At 44.3% G+C, this 20,417-nt stretch overlaps 1 protein-coding gene across 2 annotated transcripts in view; it reads right to left on the bottom strand.

Moving 5' to 3' along the window:
- Nucleotides 1-20,417, bottom strand: part of PCNX2 (pecanex 2) — a 222,877-nt gene that overhangs the window by 57,989 nt on the left and 144,471 nt on the right. The window lies entirely within an intron of this gene.

Below are 20,417 nucleotides of genomic sequence, written 5' to 3' on the forward strand. Positions count from 1 at the left end.
CTCCTGTTTTATCCAGTGCCTGAGCTAAACTGAGCCAAGCAAGGAGCCTAGCATTGTGGTACGACTTAGACCATCATACATAGGCTTTCTTTTCTTATTATAATGGGGTTACAGCCAATATTTTCCTCCCACAAAAATACTGCCTTGTCTTCCAACCTAGAAATAGTTTCTCTCCACAGCCACTCTCTCTTCACCTTCCTCTAAAAATAACAATCATGAAAGCAAAATAAAGCAATGACTGAGAGTGAGATTTGGATAGTGTGATGCTCTGTACCTCGGGGGAACACCCTGCACCCCCACGTTCATCCTTATAATGTGATTGTGTGGTATCCAATGCAATTATCGTGTCGGGTGTCTTTGGAAGGCTCATAATGCACTGAGCATTGTTGTTATAGTAATGTTATAGGTTGTAATTTCATGTTTATAGTTATGAGGCTGAAAATGTGTCCTCATTGCTTAAAAAAAGCCCAGGCAAAACTGCAGGAGCAGAGGGGCAGTTCACACCTCATCAGGGCATGTATGGGACAAACCCAGCCCAGCTTCACAGGAACAAAGGACACTGGCCTAGGTAGCAACAAATGATCTGTTGGACTTTTGAGTGAGTCACCTCCCTTCCTTTGGTCAGTTTGGGACTACGATGAGGTAATGCTCACCTGAGTCTGAAGGCGGGTGGCGGGGGAAAAGCCAAGAGGAAAGAAAGAACATTATAAAAGGGAAAGTCATTTGCCATGCTCTCTCTCTTCCACCTCCATCTATAGACAGCACCACCAAGCGAGTGAAGCACTGATCAAAGGGGAGAGCCTGGCTGAAGGGCAACCAGCCAGCCTGTGATGAGAAGTATCTAAGTTTGTAAGGGCACTGAAAGTGTTAAGATCAACTTAGAATACATTTTCCTTCTATTTCATTTGACCAAATCTGACTACTTGTGCTTTGACTTATAATCACTTAAAATCTATCTTTTGTAGTTTAATAAATGTGTTTATTCTACCTGAAGCAGTGTGTTTTGTTTGAAGCCTGTCAGAGACTCCCCTTGGGATAACAAGCATGGTACATATCAATTTCTTTGTTAAATTGACAAACCCATATAAGCTTAGAGCATCCAGCGGGCATAATTGGACACTGCAAGACGGAGGTTCCTAGGATTGTGTCTGGGACTGGAGATATTGGCTAGTGTCAGTCGGTTGCACAATCCAAGCAGCGCTGGCCAAAAGTGCTCACTCATGTAGCTGGGAGCAGCTTACATGCTAGAGGCTATGCGTGACCAACCCGGGACTGGGGGTTCTCACAGAAGAGCAGGGTAAGGCTGGCTCCCAGAGTTGAGCCCTGGAGTGACCTAGCAGATCATCAGTTCAGATAACACCAGGGGAATGTCACAGATAGTATGTGTGAGATATACTTTATAGTAAGGAATCAGTCAGCTTTAGGGAAAGCTGCTTCCTGTGCTCCTTTCCAGAAGTTGGGGAAAGTGAAGCCATATCTGCTCTTTCAGCCTTGCTGCTACTGGATTTCACCCCAAGAAGCAAATTAAGGAAGAACCTTTGAATCCTTGGGATCTGATGCTCAAAGTAAAAGGGGTCCTTCACTTTGGAAGAAGTAGTACAAAGACAAGAGCCCATTGGGTATGTGAGTGGGAAAGTCTGTCTCGGAGAAGCACAAATTTTTGGTGGATCTAGGCCCCATTTTGCTTTAATATACACTTCCAAGAAGCCTAATAAGCAGCCATGAGAGAAACAGCACTATAATGCAGCCTCATGGAGTATCTGAAACCCTACATTTCCCACATGGAAGCATTATGCTGCTGGCATTATGAAGGGGAAATTTACAGTTAAAAAAAAAAAAAGTAGACCAGGCTGGAGAGATGCAGAGGAAAATGAGAATTCTCCAATGGCAGAATAAGCAGGCACCTGTGAAGATGTAAAAGATGCCAGGCGGCAGAGGTGATGGGATTCATTGGAAGCGTGAGTATGCCCTTGTTGTTTTAAAGCAATTTAATGTAAGATGCAGAATGATTACATAGCAATTACAGCAACAAATTCTGAAAGCCCCTTTATGTATAAGCATCCCCAGGTTTTCTAACCATCTGTATGCACTGTGATGGGGCAAGGCTAGATGGCTATAGAAAGATAGTCGGAGATAGATATATTAGCCCAGGGCTAAACAAATCCCTGGTACCAGGATAAGTAAATGGCAGCTGCTCCAGGTCAATTAAGACACCTGGGGCCAATTAAAATCTTTCCAGAAGGCAGGGAAGATAGCTAGGTTGATTGGGACATCTGAAGCCAATTAGGGGCTGGCTGAAATTAGTTAAAAGCCTCCCAGTTAGTCAGTTGGGTGCGTGTGTCAGGAGCTGTAGGAGGAAGCTGTGCTGTTGGAGGAATTGAGCAGTACAAACCATTTCAGGTGCAAGGAAGGAGGCCCTGAGGTAACGGTGAAGTAGCTATTGAAGAAGTGGGGGCTGCTGTGGGGAAGTGGACCAGGGAATTGTACATGTCCTATTTACAAAAAGTCAGCTAACAGAGCTGCTACTATTAGGGTCCCTGGGCTGGAGCCTGGAGTAGAGGGTGGGCCTGGGCTCCCCCCCTGCCCTCCCCAATTAATCACTGAGACTGGGAGACAACAGAGACTGTGCGAGGGAGGGTTGCTTCTCCTCACCTCCCTTGCTGGCTTATGATGAAAATGGCTCAGTAAGCTGTGACCCTTGCCTCTAGAGAGAGAAGAGCTACACGGAGGGTCACAGTGAGCCTCTCAGGCTAGCAAAATCGGCCAGGAAGTACAGGACCCATGGAGACAAGGACAGAACTTTGTCACCGCACAGAATGCTCTAGACTGAAACACCCACTATAACAAAGAAAGATATGTTCTCCCTCTTCTCTACTCGATTTGAGTCTTATTTTTCCCTACCATTACACCCACACTGCCTCAGTGCTCCATATAATAGTGTGCAAGCAAACATTCTGCTTTCTCAAGCTATCACATCAGTAGTAGTAGCACCATCTGTATAGTGGAGAACTGGAGGAAAGCTACTCCAGGAGGCTTTCTAAAGTTATAGAAAAAGGCAACACTGCTGAAGATTTCCACTAAAATAAAATTTGAACTGTAAAATGATTTGACTACAGTAAACCAGACTGGAGAGATGGGGAGAAAAATGAGAGCTCCTGCTTCTTATTTACACTGTTAATCATTCATTATGAAACATTTTTTTTCAGGTATAAGAATCTCAGCTGTTTTTTAAGCAGTGTAAAATACTGTTTAATTTGAACTATATAAAATCTTCACCTTTTCTCAGGCCTCATGTTCCTGTAGATGAGCTATTAGTGAGCTATTGTACAAACAATATCCTACCATGCAAAAGTTTGTAAATTTGAGGTGTTTTGGGGGTATTGATAACAGAAACCATGAGTTTCACACCTGGGTGCCCAGGTGCCTAAGTATGGATTCAGGAGCCTAAATACAAGGGACCTGATTTTCAAAGGTGCTGAGCACTTACAGCTGCCACATAAGAAAATACACCGTCAAGACACCCAGATAACTGTAACTTTGTCCTTATGGCCATGGTAGCCTCCAATTTTCCCTTCTTTGTCCCTTTACGCTTTCTATAACCACTATTCTCAAGTAAAAACTGATATGTGTAAAATTATTAATCTTGTATTTACTCTCCATGAATATGCTTTCCACAAGGATGAAGAAAAATACTAGATAGGCTTTAGTCCTCCAGTTCTGTATATTCCATTATAATTTCATGTTTTATATGATGTATAATTCTGAACTCGTGTCAAATACTATGGTTATACTCCCAACTGCATCATATTTAAGGTGGTATCTTCTCAGACCATCTCTCAAAAACATCTCTCACTAGCACAAGAATGTTTCTCTCCAAATATTTGTACATACCCACCGTTTCAACATATAGTAGCAAATTTCCACCGAAGATCATGCTGATGGGATTTTAAGTATTTTCTAGTTACAAGTAAAGGGGAAAAAAAGTAATCAAGAGATAGCCTTTCCATTTCAAAAGGAGCTCTTCTGACCCCATTAGCTGGGCGACAGGAGAATATTTTAAAAGAGAGACTTTTGTACATAGCAAAATCCCTGTCTCATTCCAAGACAAGATTCAGAAACTGTTACCACTGAGGTTAAATCTTGGTTGTCCATTAGAGCTGCTATCGGCTATCTCTTAAGGATGAGTGCTAAGAGGATCAAGACTGGGAAAATTATTTGGAAGACTGTCTATATAATCATTAATTTCTTATAGTCATGAAAAAAAGAAGAGAAGTGAGACTTTTCTATTCTTCACATATTTGGTGTTGTGTTCTTGATTATGAACCTATGTCTTCTTTCCCCAGAGAGACAAAATGGGTGAATTAATATATTTTATTGGACCAATTTCTGTTGGTGAGAGAGACAGGCTTTTGAGCTTACACAAATTCTTCTTCATGTCTTCTTTCCCCACTCAGATTACTTTTCACTGCATGGCTTTTCCTTTTTGATTGCCCTCTTTTCTTATTTGTTTTTCTTGTTTGAATTTTTGGTCTTTATGTTTGTGTTCTTGCCTGGCCCCTGCATGTGTTTTTTCTCTGATGCCTCCCTTCTGTCTTTACCCTACTCTACCTTCTTAGAATGATTCAGTGAACTGGAGCTGTGAATGCATCTAACTCGACAGGGAAGTATTGAGCACCGAATCTTGGATGCATTTCCAATTAATTTCCACACATATGGCACCTATTCAGTTAGCCTTAATTTATTTTATTGGCTGCCACAGGCAAAATTTGACAAAAAAAATATGTTACCGGTTAAAGGCATACTGTCAGATATTTAAAATATAACTTCGATTTTTTTTTCTACTCTCCACTGGTTGTAAAAACTCTCTTAGAAGCTTCAAAACAACTTATTTTTATACCAGTTTTATCCACTTGGAAAACATTCCTATTCTCCTCCAACCAGACCTTTCCATACCTTATGAAGCACAAACTAATATATTTCTTATTCTTTTGTTAACTTTTTTTGCCATATCTACACTGATACTTTCATACTGGTACACGTGCATCTTAAGGACCAAATTTCTTACCAATTTTTTTACAGACCCACCGTTCTAGATTTTTATCAAAGATCATAATTGATGGGAGCATCAATGTTTTCTAGTTACAAGTAAAGGAATAAAAGGAATCAAGGAGGAAAACCATTTTCTGGGGTTTTTTTCTTTTTTTTTTTAAATACACTAATGTCCCTGTCTCTGCATCACTGTCAGTCAAGGAGTCACTACCAAATTATGACCACGGTGCTCCATCCTGCCCATCACTTGAATTAAGGGGGAAATCATGAGGCAGCAGGGGAACCCTGGTACTTTGCAGCTATTTCCTTTTGGGGCCAGATTAATGTTCACAGTCCGTAACAGCACTAGCAGTTTGTAAAGTCTGTAAGTAGTCTCTGACTGCATGGGAAATTAAATGGCAAAAAACTTCATTAATGCAAAGTTAAGGTTTTCCAATGATAGCGCACGCCTTTCCAGAATGTTGAGTTCAGAAAAATTCAAACATATGAAAACCAGGAAATACAGAGTTAAGGTAAATGCCCACATAACCTTAACTCTGCCCCTCTGAAGCTAACAATAGTCACTGGCAATTATCTGCGTACACTCCAGAGGCGTTCATTGTGTTAGATGCAGCTGTACTGAAAGTTGGAGGAATAAATTGGAGCAGCTTGGAAGAGCTGTGCTAATGAGATATGGGCATTAGTTTGATGGGCATGCTAGAGCTGTGCTTGTGTTATGAACAGATCTGTGTCTGAGTCCCACTATGTGTGGTATCAAAGGAAAGCAGATGTACATACCTGCAGGTTTACAGATTCATAGACTCCAAAACCAGAAGGGAACCATGATCATCTAGTCTGACCTTATGTATAGCACAGGCCAGAGAACTTCCCCAAAAAATATCTTTTAGAAAAACATCCAATATTGATTTAAACATGGTCAGTGATGGAGAATCCACCACAATCCTTGGTATATTGTTTCATTGGTTAATTACTCTCACTGTTTAAAATGTATGTTTTATTTGTCTCCTGAATTTGTCTAGCTTCAACTTCCAGCCATCGGATCATGTTATAGCTTTCTCTGCTAGTCTGAAGAGCCCATTATTAAATATTTGGATGTAGATACTGTGATAAACCCAGGCCAGCTGGGTACAGCAGAGTAGCCCTTATTGGGATCCAGGAAGTGCTAAAGGATCCCCTCTCCCAACCCCCCGCAGCCTAAGAGGGGGGTCCACAGGACCTGGAAACCAAATAATTACGGGGGACAACAAATGAAATAACAGGGACAGGAGTGTGGTCAAAGGGTCAAATGAAGGGAACCAGATGGGGACACCGAGCAGAGAACCCCAGACAGCTGCCCACTGCTCCTCGAAGGCGTCAAGGGAGTCAGTGGATGCTGCCCAGAGGAACTCTGCCCGGAGACGTGATCTGACGGAGGATCGGAAATAGGCCCCACAGTCACAGGAGACTCCATCAGCCAACCTCCTCACCCTGGTTTTATAGATGGCCACTTTAGCCAGGGCCAGGAGGAGGCTGACAAGGAGGTCCCGTGACTTAGTGGGGCCACGGATAGGGAATGCATAGATAAGGAGGTGAGGGGAAAAGTGCAACCAAAATCTTAACAAAATGTTTGTGAGGAGCCGGAATAGGGGCTGCAACCTGGCGCACTCCAGGTATATGTGTGCCAGGGTTTCACTCATGCTGCAAAAGGGGCAGGTGTCTGGGATAGAGGTGAACCATGCCAAGTACACGCCCGTGCTCACGGCCCCGTGAACGAGTCGCCAACTGATATCCCCAGTGGGCCTCGGGACCAGGATGGAATATAGGCTGGCCCACCGGCACTCCTCACCCTCTAGAGGTGGCAGGAGGTCCCACCACTTTGTGTCGGGGTAGGACGCAAGGGTGAGGACGTGAAGGGTGTGGAGCACGAGCGTGTATAGACGTTTCCTTGGCGTGGTCTGGAGATGGACCAGCTGCAAATCATGCAGCCGGCTCACGGTGAAGGGACGGGGGGGTCGGTCGGGTCCACGGGGCAGGGGCCTGATGAAAAGGTCCAGAGGGCCAGGGGTGGAGGGTGGGTGGGGCACGCTCTCGTGCAGGACCCGGTCGAGGTAAACGCAAGCAGCAAAGCGGCCCTCACCTCCTGAAGTACGCGCCAGGGAGTACGAGGCCTGGAGAGCCCCATGCGCTGAGCGAGAGTTAGGGGATCCAGCCAGTCTCCCCGGCCGTAGTCCAGGAGGTCTCCGACTCTGGTGACTTCTGCCAGGACCAACCTCTGGCGCATTGAGGTGGACTCCGCCACCTGCACATGGAGCTCGGGGTTGTGTATCAAGGGCTCCACAAGGAGATCTGCCCCCATGGTGGCCGCCACGGACCTGGTCACTGAGAACAGTTTCCAGGTCCGGAGGAGGTCCTGGTAGAATACTGGCAGCCCGGAGAGGTCTCGCGGAAGACCTCTCGGATGAAGATAAAGGAGCTGCTGGTCATATCGGAGCCCTCGGAAGCGGCGCAGGAAGGCATGCGCCAGTACACTCCACGCTGGACTACCTGCACCATAAAGGAGCCTCTGCAGGGCCTGGAGGCGGAAGATATGGACCTGAGTGTGGAGACACTTCAGGCCCTGCCCTCCCTCCTCCAGGGGTAGATGGAGAACCCCTGCAGAGACCCAGTGCAGTCCTGACCAGAATCGACGTCCGGAGGTTGGCCAGGAAACCCGGGGCCAGGACCAGGCTGTTGAGCCGGTACCAGAGCATGGACAGGACTAGTTGATTAAGCACCAGTGCTCTCCTTCAAAGGGAGAGGCACCGGAGTAGTCCTGTCCATTTCCAGAGCCGCTCAATCACCTTGCCCTCTAAATCGTGCCAGTTTTCCGGCGGAGAGGGATGCATGGCAGAAAGGTAAATGCTGAGATAGAACAGCGGACCCATGCTCCACCGGATGGCCTGTAGCATGGGTGGGAGGGAGTTTGCCTGCCACCCACCGGTCCCCTACCACCAGGCCAGAGCTCTTGACCCAGTTGACCCGGGTGGAGGAGGCTGCCGAATAGATGGCCTGGCAAGCCTCCATCTGCACCAAGTTGCCCGGGTCCCGACAGGACCAGCTGCAGCTCCGGCTCCTGCAGCGCCAACCCCATCAACCTCCTATGGAGGAGACAGAAGAAGGGCTCGATCGCCAGAACGTACAGCTGGCCTGAGAGGGGGCACCCCTGCCGTACTCCTCGCCCGAAGCTGACCAGTTCGGTCAGGGTCCAGTTGAGCCTGACCAGACACTCTGCAGAGGTGTACAGCACCTGGAGAAAACCCACAAACTGGGATCCGAAGCCAAACGCTCGCAGAGTGCTCAGGAGATACCTGTGGTCCACCCTGTCAAACGCCTTCTCCTGATCCAGGGACGGGAGGATGAATGACAGACTGTCCCTACACCCGAGTTCCAAGAGGTCCCGGACCAGATACAGGTGGTTGAAGATGGTGCGGCCCAGGACGGTGTAGGACTGGTCTGGGTGGACCACGTCCACCAGCATGGACCCTAGCCACAGCGAGATGGCTTTCACCACGACTTTGTAGTCCATGCTGAGGAGCGAGACGGGACGCCAATTTTGTAAATCTCAGAGGTCCCCCTTCTTCGGCAATAAGGCGAGCACAGCTCGCTTGTACGAAAGAGGGAGGACCCCGCTCTGCAAAGACTCGGCCCAGACGGCGACTAGATCTGGGCCGAGGACGTCCCAGAACACGCGGTAGAACTCCACGATCAGCCCGTCCATGCCCGGAGATTTATTGGTGGGCATGCGGCGGAGGGCTTCCAAGAACTTGGCCAGAGTGAGAGGCAGCTCTAGCCAGTCTCGGTCGCCCACGCTGACCGTCGGGAGTTCGTCCCAGAGCACTCTGCAAGAGTAAGGATCGGTCAGATCTGGAGAGAAAAGGCCTGCGTAGAAGGCCCTGGCCCTCCTGCACATCTCCGCCGGATCCGTGACCACCTGACTCTAATTAAGGCCCCTCTGATAATATAAAAGGGCTCACTCCAGTCAGGCAGAGAGGAGCCAGGGGAGAGGAAGTGTGGCTGAAGGGCTGGTTAATGAAGACACCCTCAAGTCCTTGGTAAGGGAGCCCTAAGGTAAGGGTGAAGAAGGGAGAAGCAGGAGAGCTGGGGGGAAGTGGCCCACGGAAATGTAGCAACTCTGGCAGTAAAAGGTTAGCTGCCAACAGCGGCTACCATTAGGGTCCCTGGGCCGGAACCCAGAGTAGAGGGCAGGCCCGGGTTCCCCCACAACCCGCCACTACAGAAACACCTCCTGGGAGGGGAAAACAGGCCCCTGTCAGGACAGGAGGCTTAACTGTTTTGGCATGAGGCTGTAGGAGCAACAGAGACTGTGGGAATTCTCTCACCAACCTCCATTGCTGACTTATGATGAAAAGGGCTCAGCAGACTGTATCCCTGGCCCTAGAGAGAGAAGGGCTACGTGGAGGGTTGCAGTGAGCCTCTGAAGTAAACTGCCTGGATGCGCAGGACCCACAGGGACAAGGTTGGAGCTCTGCCACAATACTTATGGACTGTAATCAAGTCACCCCTTAACCTTCTCTTTATTAAGCTAAACACATTGAGCTCATTGAGTATATCATTATAAGACATGTTTTCTAATCCTTTAATCATTTTGGGGGCTCTTCTCTGAACCCTCTCTAATTTATCAACATCATTCCTGAATTGTGGACACCAGAACAGGACACAATATTCCAGCAGCGGTTGCACCAGTACCAAATACAGAGTAAAATAACCTCTCTACTCCTTCTCAAGATTCCCCCGTTTATGCATCTAAAGATGTCCTCAGTCTTTTCAGCCAATTCATCACACTGGGAGCACATGTTCAGCTGATTATCCACACTCAAGTCATTTTCAGTCACTGCTTCCCAGGATAGAGTGCCCTTTCCCATTGTGTACATATGGCCTACATTATTTGTTCTTAGACATATGTGTTTAGATTTAGCCATATTAAAAACACATTGTTTGCTTGCGCTCTTTACCAAGCGAGCCAGATTGCTCTGAATCAGTGACCCGTCTTCTTCATTATTTATCACTCCCCTGATATTTTTGTCAACTGCAAACTTTATTAGTGATGATTTTATGATTTCTTCCAGCTCATTAATAAAAGTTAAATAGTATAAGGCCAAGAACTGAAGCCTGCAGGACCCTATTAGAAACAGACCTGCTTGTTGATGAGTCCCTGTTTACATTTATATTTTGAGAGCTATCAGTCAGTTTTTGATCCATTTAATGTGTGCCATGTTAATTTTACACCATTCTTGTTTTTTAATCAAAATGTCATACAGTACTAAGTCAAAGGCCTTACAGAAATCTAAGTATTACATCAACCCTATTACCAGTCTGTATCATTTCAGTACAGAACTGTGTAGGTCAGTGGTGGGCAAGCTGAGGCCCACCAGGGTAATCTGCTGGCGGGCCACAAGACAGTTTGTTTACATCTGCACGTCCGCCCACGGTTCCTGGCCAATGGGAGCTGCGGGAAGCAGCGTGGGCCGCAGGGACGTGCTGACCGCCGCTTCCCGCAGCTCCCATTGGCTGGGAACGGCGAACCACAGCCACTGGGAGCTGCGGGCAGCTGTTCAAATGTAAACAAACTGTCTCGCAGCTCGCCAGCGGATTACCCTGACGGGCTGCATGCAGCCTGTGGGCCGTAGGCTGCCCACCACCAGTGTAGGTTGCGTCTGCAGCAGGGCACTAGAGTCTTCTTGCCATGGGTATTGTCAGTAGTGAGGAGGGGTATGAGAGCAAACTATGGATTTAATGATGGGTAACAAAACGTACAGGTTAAGGTGCTATATTCTGTGTGCAAGTGTGAAGGAGTTGTAAAAGGGTATGAACTGGTGGTTAAATTTTACCAATGAGGTATTCTGTTGGAGTAGTAGGCTCAGCGTTTGAGTATAGGGCAAGTGCAGGTAGCACCTGTCCATTACAGCAAAAAGGCAGAGTGGGAGAATCTGTGTTATTGGCCTGTAGAGCATTCCTCTAAGAGGGCAGAGTTAAGTTTTCAGGGATGTTAAGCTTAACTCTATTTCCTGGTTTTCACAGGGCATTAGCTATTATTGGGCAACCGTAACTCTGTGTTAATGAAGATTTTTGCCATTTAAATTTCCTAGGTTTTTTTAAACAGAAAGAAAAATGTTTGTTGGAAGGGGAGGGATAGCTCAGTGGTTTGAGCATTGGCCTGCTAAACCCAGGGTTGTGAGTTCAATCCATGAGGGGGCCATTTAGGGATCTGGGGCAAAAACTGGGGAATGGTCCTGCTTTGAGCAGGGGGTTGGACTAGATGACCTCCTGAGGTCCCTTCCAACCCTGATATTCTATGATTCTAAGGTGTGAGTGGTCATTTAGGCCAGGGGTTCTCAAACTGGGGGTTGGGACCCCTCAGGGGGTCACGAGGATACTACATGGGCGGGTTGCGAGCTGTCAACCTCCATCCCAAACCCCACTTTGCCTCCAGCATTTATAATGGTATTAAATATATAAAAAAGTGTTTTTAATTTATAAGGGGGGGTCGCACTCGGAGACTTGCTATGTGAAAGGGGTCACTAGTAAAAAAAAGTTTGACAGCCACTGATTTAGGCAGTTGTAGTTCTCACCTATGTTTGCAGTTGATATGCTACTGTGGCGATTTTTACAGATCTCTATCATATCCCCCTTAGTTGTCTCTTTTCTCAGGTGAACAACCCTAATCTTTTTAGTCTCCCCTTGTATGGAAGCTGTTCTTTACCCTTGATCATCTTTGTTGCCCTTCTCTGAACCTTTTCCAGTTCCCCTATTTCCTTCTTGAGATGGGGCAACCAAAACTGAATACAGTATTCAAGGCGTGGGTGCACCTTTTGAATATTCTGCTGTAATCATATTAAATTTCTTCCAAATAAAAAAGCAGCTCCATAAAAAAAACCACTTGACAGGCAGATTTTTCCCAAATGTTTACAATTCATTCTCAGATTTCTGCTCAGAGTGGGTCTCAGACTAAAAGTTGTAAACTCAGACAGGTGTTAAATGGCCCATTCATTTCAATTAGATGTTGTCAGAGGAAAGAGAATACCCCATGGAGGTGAATACAGATGGAAACAATAGCTCTGAGATGCATGAACTGCCCATTCATGTCAGTGGATGTTCCCTTCCCCACACCCTGGTGCTGGAGTTTCTGATGTGTCAAACATACCGGTTTTCAGCTCCTCACCCCAGTCTTAGCAGTATGTTCTTCTTGATGCATGCTCTGATCATGCCTATTGTACACTCCCCAAGCAGAGGACAGCGATTTCCCATTGGTGGCAGGGAGTGGGCCTCAGATCCTCCCAAAATCTGGCTTACATGAGGGGAGAAGGGAGGGTGAGTCCATGGGGCTCCCAGATCCTGGCACATGTATGAAGGACAGTGAGAGGGGCTCAGACACCCCCATATCCCAGCTTATATGAGGGGGGCAGATAGAGAGTCTGAGTACCCACTAGAAGGGCAAGAACCCTCCCAGATCTGGGCACACACACAAGAGGGGAGAATGTGTGGCTGACCAGTGCCACTGTCCCATGCTCCCCCAGTCCCCCACCATTCCTGCGCCACATTACTTTCCCAAAGTCCCACCCCTCCACTCCTCCTAGCCCCCACACCTACCTCACCTAAGCCGCCAGCCTCTCTCCCTTCCCCTACCATCCATCCCCATTTTTCTAGGCTTGCTGTAGCCCCAAATCCCTCTTTCCCTATGCTCCCACATTCTTCCACCTCCCCAATTAACCTTCACCTCCAAGGAAGCATCGACTTGTCTAACTGTTCCCCCAAAGACTTTGGGGGATGCACTAGAGTTGGGGTACACTGACAGAGGTGAGGTGCACTGGCAGGGCTGGGGATGCAAAGGTTTGGGGCACACTGGCAGGTGTCAACACTTCACTCACCTGTGCCTCAAACTCTCTCCCTAGCTCTACCACCCATCCCCACTTATCCGCTTCTGCATTACCCGCCTCCTCTTGCTGCAGACTCAAACTCCTCTCCCTCGTCCTCCACATCCTAATTCTCCTCCCCTTCCAGGAAGCATTCACATGTCTAATTTTTTCCCAAAAAATACTTTGATTACTTTCTTCCAAGCTATGCCATCCACGACTCACAAATTGCAGTCACCTCCCGCCACTCAATCTAAAACTCCTTTTGTCCTAGGTGCGGCCTTGCCATTACTTTATTCTTAGTTATGATAATTAAAGGGTGAGTTCACAGCCATCAATCTCAATGAGGTCTGTGACTCATCCAGTCATGAATCTCTCTCAATTTAACAGTACAAGGCAGCAGAAGGAAATCATTTTGGGGTGGCGGGGGGGGGGGGGGAAATCTGTAGCTCAGGAACCCCTCAATTAAATGACTTCAAATTTGGATCACTATTGCTATCCCATGTCCCCAAGAGGCACATTAAATTTCAAAGGAATCCAAGTAACCACTCGGATTTTAGAGCCCTTACAAGAGTCAAGCTTTAAAAGCATTAACATGGTGGGAATGGAAACCCTCTAGTTTTCTATACTGGCAAATGCACCGTGTAAAAATCTACATGTTTAAAAATACAGTTCTCAGTTTAGGTCCACCAAAGACTTAGTGGCTTCCATGTGTAAAACTTAAACATTTTTGACTAGCATCACATCAATAGTTTGATCTTTAGTTCTGCGCATAAAATACCCACCTAGAAACTTTTTTGAAAAATGACTTTTTTGGGGTGCCTTATATCTCTGGAACCCCTCGCTCAAATTACTCCAAATTTGGGTCATTAAACCTACCCTACACCCTCCTGAGGCACACCAAATTTCAAAGGAATTTAACTAATCATGTCAATTGTAATGGACTTAGAAAGGTCGATCTTCAAACAGATGTGATGCAACCTTAGCTATTGTGGCACTGCTGCACTAATATAATTTGTGGATGCTCCATCCTGGTGCCGAATAGATATGCACACGCTCTGACTAGACTGGGAATGTGATGGCTGTCCCTGCCTTAGTAGAGATGAGGGGCACATTTCTAGACAGGCACGAAAATTTACAGATGCTCCCAACAGGCACTGGGTTATTGTGCGAGGAACCAGCAGAATTTGAATGTGCTAATGCTCCCTTGCTCAGGCTGGCTTGCTGTGCATGATCCCAGCTGGATGTGCAGTTTGCAGGAGTTCCACACACAGAAGGCTACTAAGATCAGATCTAGAGTTTCCAGAGTACAATAGTTGCATCCCCAGTGTTCTGATCCAATGTCCTTTGAAGCCAATGGAGACTGCCATTGATTTCAGCAGGCTTTAGAACAGGTGACCACTTTGTATTACATGCAGTACCCTGAAAATTCAAATTGCCCATAATTTGTTCATTTACCTCTACTTGGTTTATTTTATAAATCCTCCCTCTTAAAGTCTTTTTTCTTTTACAGGCTTTTGAAAAATTCATCCATGTTGCTCAGTTGTAAATTAATTGTAGCCATTTAAGAAAAAGATTTGAAGGTCACTGCAGCCAACTCAACATAAACTTCTAATAAGTGCACCGTGGTAGTCAAAGCAAACAGAAATGTTAGTTGTATAGAGAGTGGGAAAAGAAATAATACTGAGACTATCATAATGGTATTATATTATTCCATGGTACTCCCTGCCTGACCTGGAATAATGTGCCAGCTTCTGGCCACCCACTCTCATAAAGATACTGCAGAAACAGAGCGGGTCCAGAGAGGCTTCAGAATGAGGAGAGACTGAAAAACTTGGGACTGTGTAGAGTGGAGCTTAACAGGAGGTACATGAAAAATAAATACAAACTACAGTAGAACCTCAGAATTATGAACTAACTGGTCAACCACACATCTCATTTGGAACCGGAAGTACACAATCAAGCAGCAGCAGAGACAAAATAATAACAACAACAACTAAATAAAAGTAAATACAGTACAGTACTGGGTTAAACGTAAACTACTAAAGAAATAAAGGGAAAGTATTTAAAAAAGAGTTGACAAGGTAAGGAAACTGTTTCTCTGATTGTTTCATTGAAATTAAGAGGGTTAAAAGCAGCATTTTTCTTCTTCATTGTAACATTTCGAAACTGTATTAAGTCAACATTCAGTTGTAAACTCTTGAAAGAACAACAACAACATTTTGTTCACAGTTACGAACAACCTCCATTCCCAAGGTGTTCATAACTCTGAGGTTCTAATGTAATGAATAGTATTAAGAAGCTAGATCAAGGGCTCCGATTTACCTTCTCTCACAATAAGCACAAGGACATTCAGTGAAACTGCAAGGCAGCAAACGTAAATCCAATAAAAGGATTTTTTTTTTAACTAAGTGCAATTAACTGTGGAACTCACTGCCTCAATTGATCTTTGAGGCTAAGAGCTTAGTAGGATTAAAAAAATGTCTGAGTTATATTAGACAGAACATAACACAACTTTAGAAGGGATATGCTTGAGGGCATAAAGCAACCTCTAATTCATGAGGGTTATGGGAAGATTATTCCATAAATGTCCACTACAGAGTTTCCTGCCTTTTCTCTAAAGTATCTAGTACTGACCAATTTCAGTCAGAGACTACTGAACTAGACAGTATCTGCTATGATATTTCCTATGAAAACCACACTATTGTCAAGGTCTAAGAACAAGAGGAGGAATGTCAGATACAGAAGACTAAAGAACAAAGCAGTAGAAGACTTTTTGAGATCGTCTTGCATTTTAAACATATCTGAAAGGAAAAATATAAATAGTTTGTCATGTGTGAGTTGCAAGCAAGAATGATGGATGGAGGTGGTGGAGGGAGGGGAGTTTGTCCCAGTCCAGAGGCCATGACAGTGGAAGAGAAGAGGTAGGTGGTCTCACTGACAAGCAGGAGGAACCATGAGGTATCATGGTATGTGCTTTTGGAGGGGGAGGGATGATTATTTTAGATGTGAGGAAGGAGCTGAATGGGCACATCTTACTTTTTAGCTCCCCCTGCCCCAGGCATGCATGATACACGTAAATTCTAATTGTGGCCACACTGGCAAATTCTTCTCCTCTGAAGTTTCTCTGTACTCCACTAGAAAAAGGAAAGGTTGACTTCAGTGCATATGTAGTGCAGGACTTCTTATCCCTCCTTTCCCAGGAACATTAACATTTCAAGGTGGCTATTTTCCAGACCACGGTGACTGGAACAATAAACACTGTGATATACTTGAAAAGCTGGAGAAAAATAAGACTTGTTACAAGATTCTCAGTACAGCAAGGAGGCTGGAAATACGGTTCTAAGATAAATGGCAATTTAATCATAACCTCTTTAGAGACACTTAACTGATTTAGTTACACCACACACCAATTCACTGGAGACCCCCAAAGTAAATGCAAGCTGTGCCATACCCAAAATAGAAACTGAGACAGATGACTGAGAAAGAATAGAAACAGGAAGGAAGGAGAGAGAGAGACAAGAGAGAGGCTTGAAAGTGAAATCCCAAAATTCCTGGTGGCAGTTTGCTTGCTGGAATGCATCAGACTTGTAACAGCAAACATCGTTACCAGGCTGCTCTAAGTGGTCAAGCAATTAGACCCACTGGTGAAGAAAAGTAAATTTACTGCACTATTCTGTCCATTCCTATATCCAAGATATAAAATAAGAGACCTGGAAGAGAGAAGGGGGACTTTAGAGCTGCAGCATGACGAAGTATGTTTTAAAACAAGAAAAAATGGAATAAAAGGGTAGTTTTTGAAGAGATAGTTGAAGCTTTAAAGTGCCTACATATTAAATGAGATTTACTGCTATTTCCTTTTCACTCCCTCTGACATTTATGGTCTAATCATCTGAACAGCTGTGAAAATAAAGAGTAAAACAGGACTCTCTAAACCAGGAGTGGAACACATGCTAGGGACAGGACAGAGCTGGGTTTTGTATCAAGCCTTTTTTTAATAAAGAGAAAGCAGAAAACTTCTCAGAGTTTGACTCTCATGGGACAACTAATGATAAAGTAGTGAGACAACTTTGTGCTTTTGTGTATCCCTCGCCAAATGCAGTGTGGTCTACAAATCTGCAAAGTTGTAAACAAAATAGTAGTGTGGTAATTTGCCCTTTCCCATCATTCTCCTATTTTTTTCTTGCTTACTTCTTTGAAGTTTTTTTTTTTTAAACTAATTGATCTCTATGATGGACTGGAGTGATTATTAGATAGTGTATATAGTGAGCACACATTTTTATTATAAGCAACTATCATATTCTGTTCCTGTACTACACACAATGTGCTAAGTGCTGTGCAGACCCACAAGGGCACGCAAAAGCAAAGCCGAGTCTGTGCCCCGAAGAATGTGCTAATGCTTTTAGGTTTTGCTTCCTGGCACAGCTGATGAGAAAAAAATGGGACACAGCTCCCATAACATTTCTTTACCCAGTTGCGTTCCTCCATTCCCATTTAAAAAACAAATTATTGTCCTAATTGCGTGTCTCGCACTGCCAACTCCAGACCCTGCTGCCCAAAGAGGTAGGAGGGCCTGTTGCCAAAGAATAGACTTGAGGGATTAAATTTTTCTTGTCTAAGCAGAAATGGAAGGATTAAAAGAACTGCAGGACATGCTATAAAGAAGCTACTGCATGTATCCAAAGAAGCAGGGTAAAGAGATGACCAAACTGCACTCCACTGAAGACTTGGAGAAGTTGCTTGCTACCTAGACTGGTGGCCTCAAGACTCTCTCCCTTCTGGTCATCAGTTCTTTGTCATCATCCCCCTTCCACCCATCCTAATGCATCATCAACATAATAACAGTACTCAAAGTTTTACACATATGCACCTATGGCTCTCCCTTACAAAAACTACTGGACAAAATGATTCTTCCTCAGCTAACTCCACATCTAGCTATGAAATGCCAATTCCTTCAACATCTGCTTCTGTATCTACCCATTTAGCTGTTAAATATTAGCTATCAATGTATGCAAACTTGGCCTATAGTTTGCATTTTTCTGCACACCCTAAGAAGGGATTTGGGAGGGGCTAGAACAATGTTCCAGTCCAATTCAACTTCCTGCGTCTTTTGTTCTAATAACTTCATAAGATTTTCTATCCCTTAATGCATCAAAAGGCAATCCTTTTGATTTTTTAACTTTTTCTGCACTAGGCAGACCCTTTCATGGAGCAATCCCTAGTATCTACTACAATAGATATTTACATTCCAAGGAACTTAAGAATTTAGATTAGTCTCACTGATTCAACAGGACAGTTTATGAGGAAGGACTGCTCATGTAAGTAATGTTTTGCAGGATCAGACCTGAAGCAGTACTGGTTTGACACTTTCTGACTACCCCCGTCCCAGTATTGTATACTATTCTACCTTTAATATAATATTGTGCCCAATTTTTATCTGACAGTGTTTCTTTAAGGCACTCAGGAACGTCCAAATTCAAACTCTCACTCTGCTTAGAAAGCTCAACTATTCATGAAAACAATAAAAGATGGACGTGAAAGTGAAGAAAAGGGGAATCAGAGCCAGAAGTGCTCATGACAAAATAAATATAGATGCATGTAAGGTGATTACATAGAAGTTTTGCAGGCTTCCACATGTTCAGGCAAATGTTTATTTCACTTGGATGGCTATCAGAATCTTCTGCAAGACTGCTTTTTCACGTTCATATTAAAAATAGGTGAAAGGGAAGCAAGGAACCATACCACATTTTCTAGTGCGTAACAAAGAACAAATCTGGCAAAAGAATGTGGTCTTCAAACCATGAACAACTTTAAGAAGAAAGACAAAATCTTTAAAAAATTCTGAATGACAAACTTTGAGAAAGGTAGGGACAGATCCCAGCAGGCATAAACTGTCACAGCTCCATTGACTTCAGTGGAACTATGAGAATATACACCACCTAAGGATCTGAGCCTTTGAATACATAGCATTAGTATATGATACATGTGGCGTGAATTAGTAAGCAAAGGAAGAACTACAGAAGGGCACTAAAAAATGCAGGATGCTTAAAAGAAAATATGTACTGCCATATGTGTGCTATTTGTGTAATGAGTAAAAATGACTTGTGGATGAATGAAGACCACTAAGGGTCTAATTCTGCCTTGCTTGTTCACAAAGAGTATTGCTTTAGTCCATGAGTACTCCCAGTGATTTCAGTTGGAATACTTATGGAGTAAGGTACTACTCAGTGCAAGCATGAGTGGCAGCATAGGTCTGACAATTACTTAGGAAGACCGAGCCATTTGCTTGGAAATATAAAATGCTACTGAACAAGGATATGCAAAACACAAACACAAGGAGTAAGGGGGAAAATGAACTAAGGAGGCAAAAGTAATAACGAAGATGAAAATAGAAATTAATGACAAACAGAAACAAGTGTTTTAAATACATGAGAAAGAAAGCACTAGGCAAGAACTCAGTCAAATTATCCAGGGGTTAGACTGAAAACTTAATGACAGATGTTAAAGCTGCTCAAAGCCAATCTTCCCCCCTTCCCTCCCCAGTTTTCATAAAGAATCTAAAGTTTGTGTAGATCTTCAAAACTGAATATATTTATTGATTATTTATTTTGAATGAGAGAGAAAGGGCACTGGAATTAAATATTAGAAGGTCTACACCAAGATTTTCAAATTGGAGAGCCAAATGTTAGGTGCCTAAATAAGTGGCTTGATTTTCCGAGATGACGAGCAGTTGCAGCTCCCATTGACTTTAATGACAGGTGGGAGGTTCTCACTCTCTTTCAAAATCAGTCTAATTATTCAGGCACCTAAACATGGATTTAGGTGCCTAACATCAGGCATCCACGTTTAAACATTTTAGTGAAAAAAATCAAACCAAAACTACCCATTTCCACCTAGGAATAACCTGAAGATATTCAGATCTCTGACTGTTAGGATTGGCACTATGTACCCCATGCATTCATGACTGCCAAGTTTGATTCTGTAACTCATATCTCAGAAAGAAGCCACATGCCCTCAAAAAACTCCAGCTGGCCTAAAATACAGCAGTCCTTCTGTTTAGCAACACAGGATACCATCTGCCTCAGTTCTCCACTCCATGCACTTGCACTCTAGCTACCTGAGAGATTCTCTCTCCTTCCACTTCTATGACCTCACACAAAAGCTACATTCCACTAGATTCTAGAACAATTAAACTAAGGGATGCTTGTGAAAGCAGGAGACAGAACTTTCACAAGATCTGGACCCAGATTATGAAATCCCCCCTCCCCTCCATAAAAGATGACCAAAAAAATCCTAATAATTTTTAGAAATAAATACAAACCCTGTTTATTTGACTTCAGAATATTCTTCATTTATTTATTTCTTCACGCACATTCATTCACACCCATCAACTCACTCACACAAACCAAAACCAACCTAACAGAAAAATCTACAAACTAATCACACTACTTCTCCTACAGGCTGGAAAAGATGAAAAAG

Source organism: Chelonia mydas, chromosome 3 (assembly GCF_015237465.2).
Source record: "Chelonia mydas isolate rCheMyd1 chromosome 3, rCheMyd1.pri.v2, whole genome shotgun sequence".
Classification (NCBI taxonomy): Eukaryota; Metazoa; Chordata; order Testudines; family Cheloniidae; genus Chelonia; species Chelonia mydas.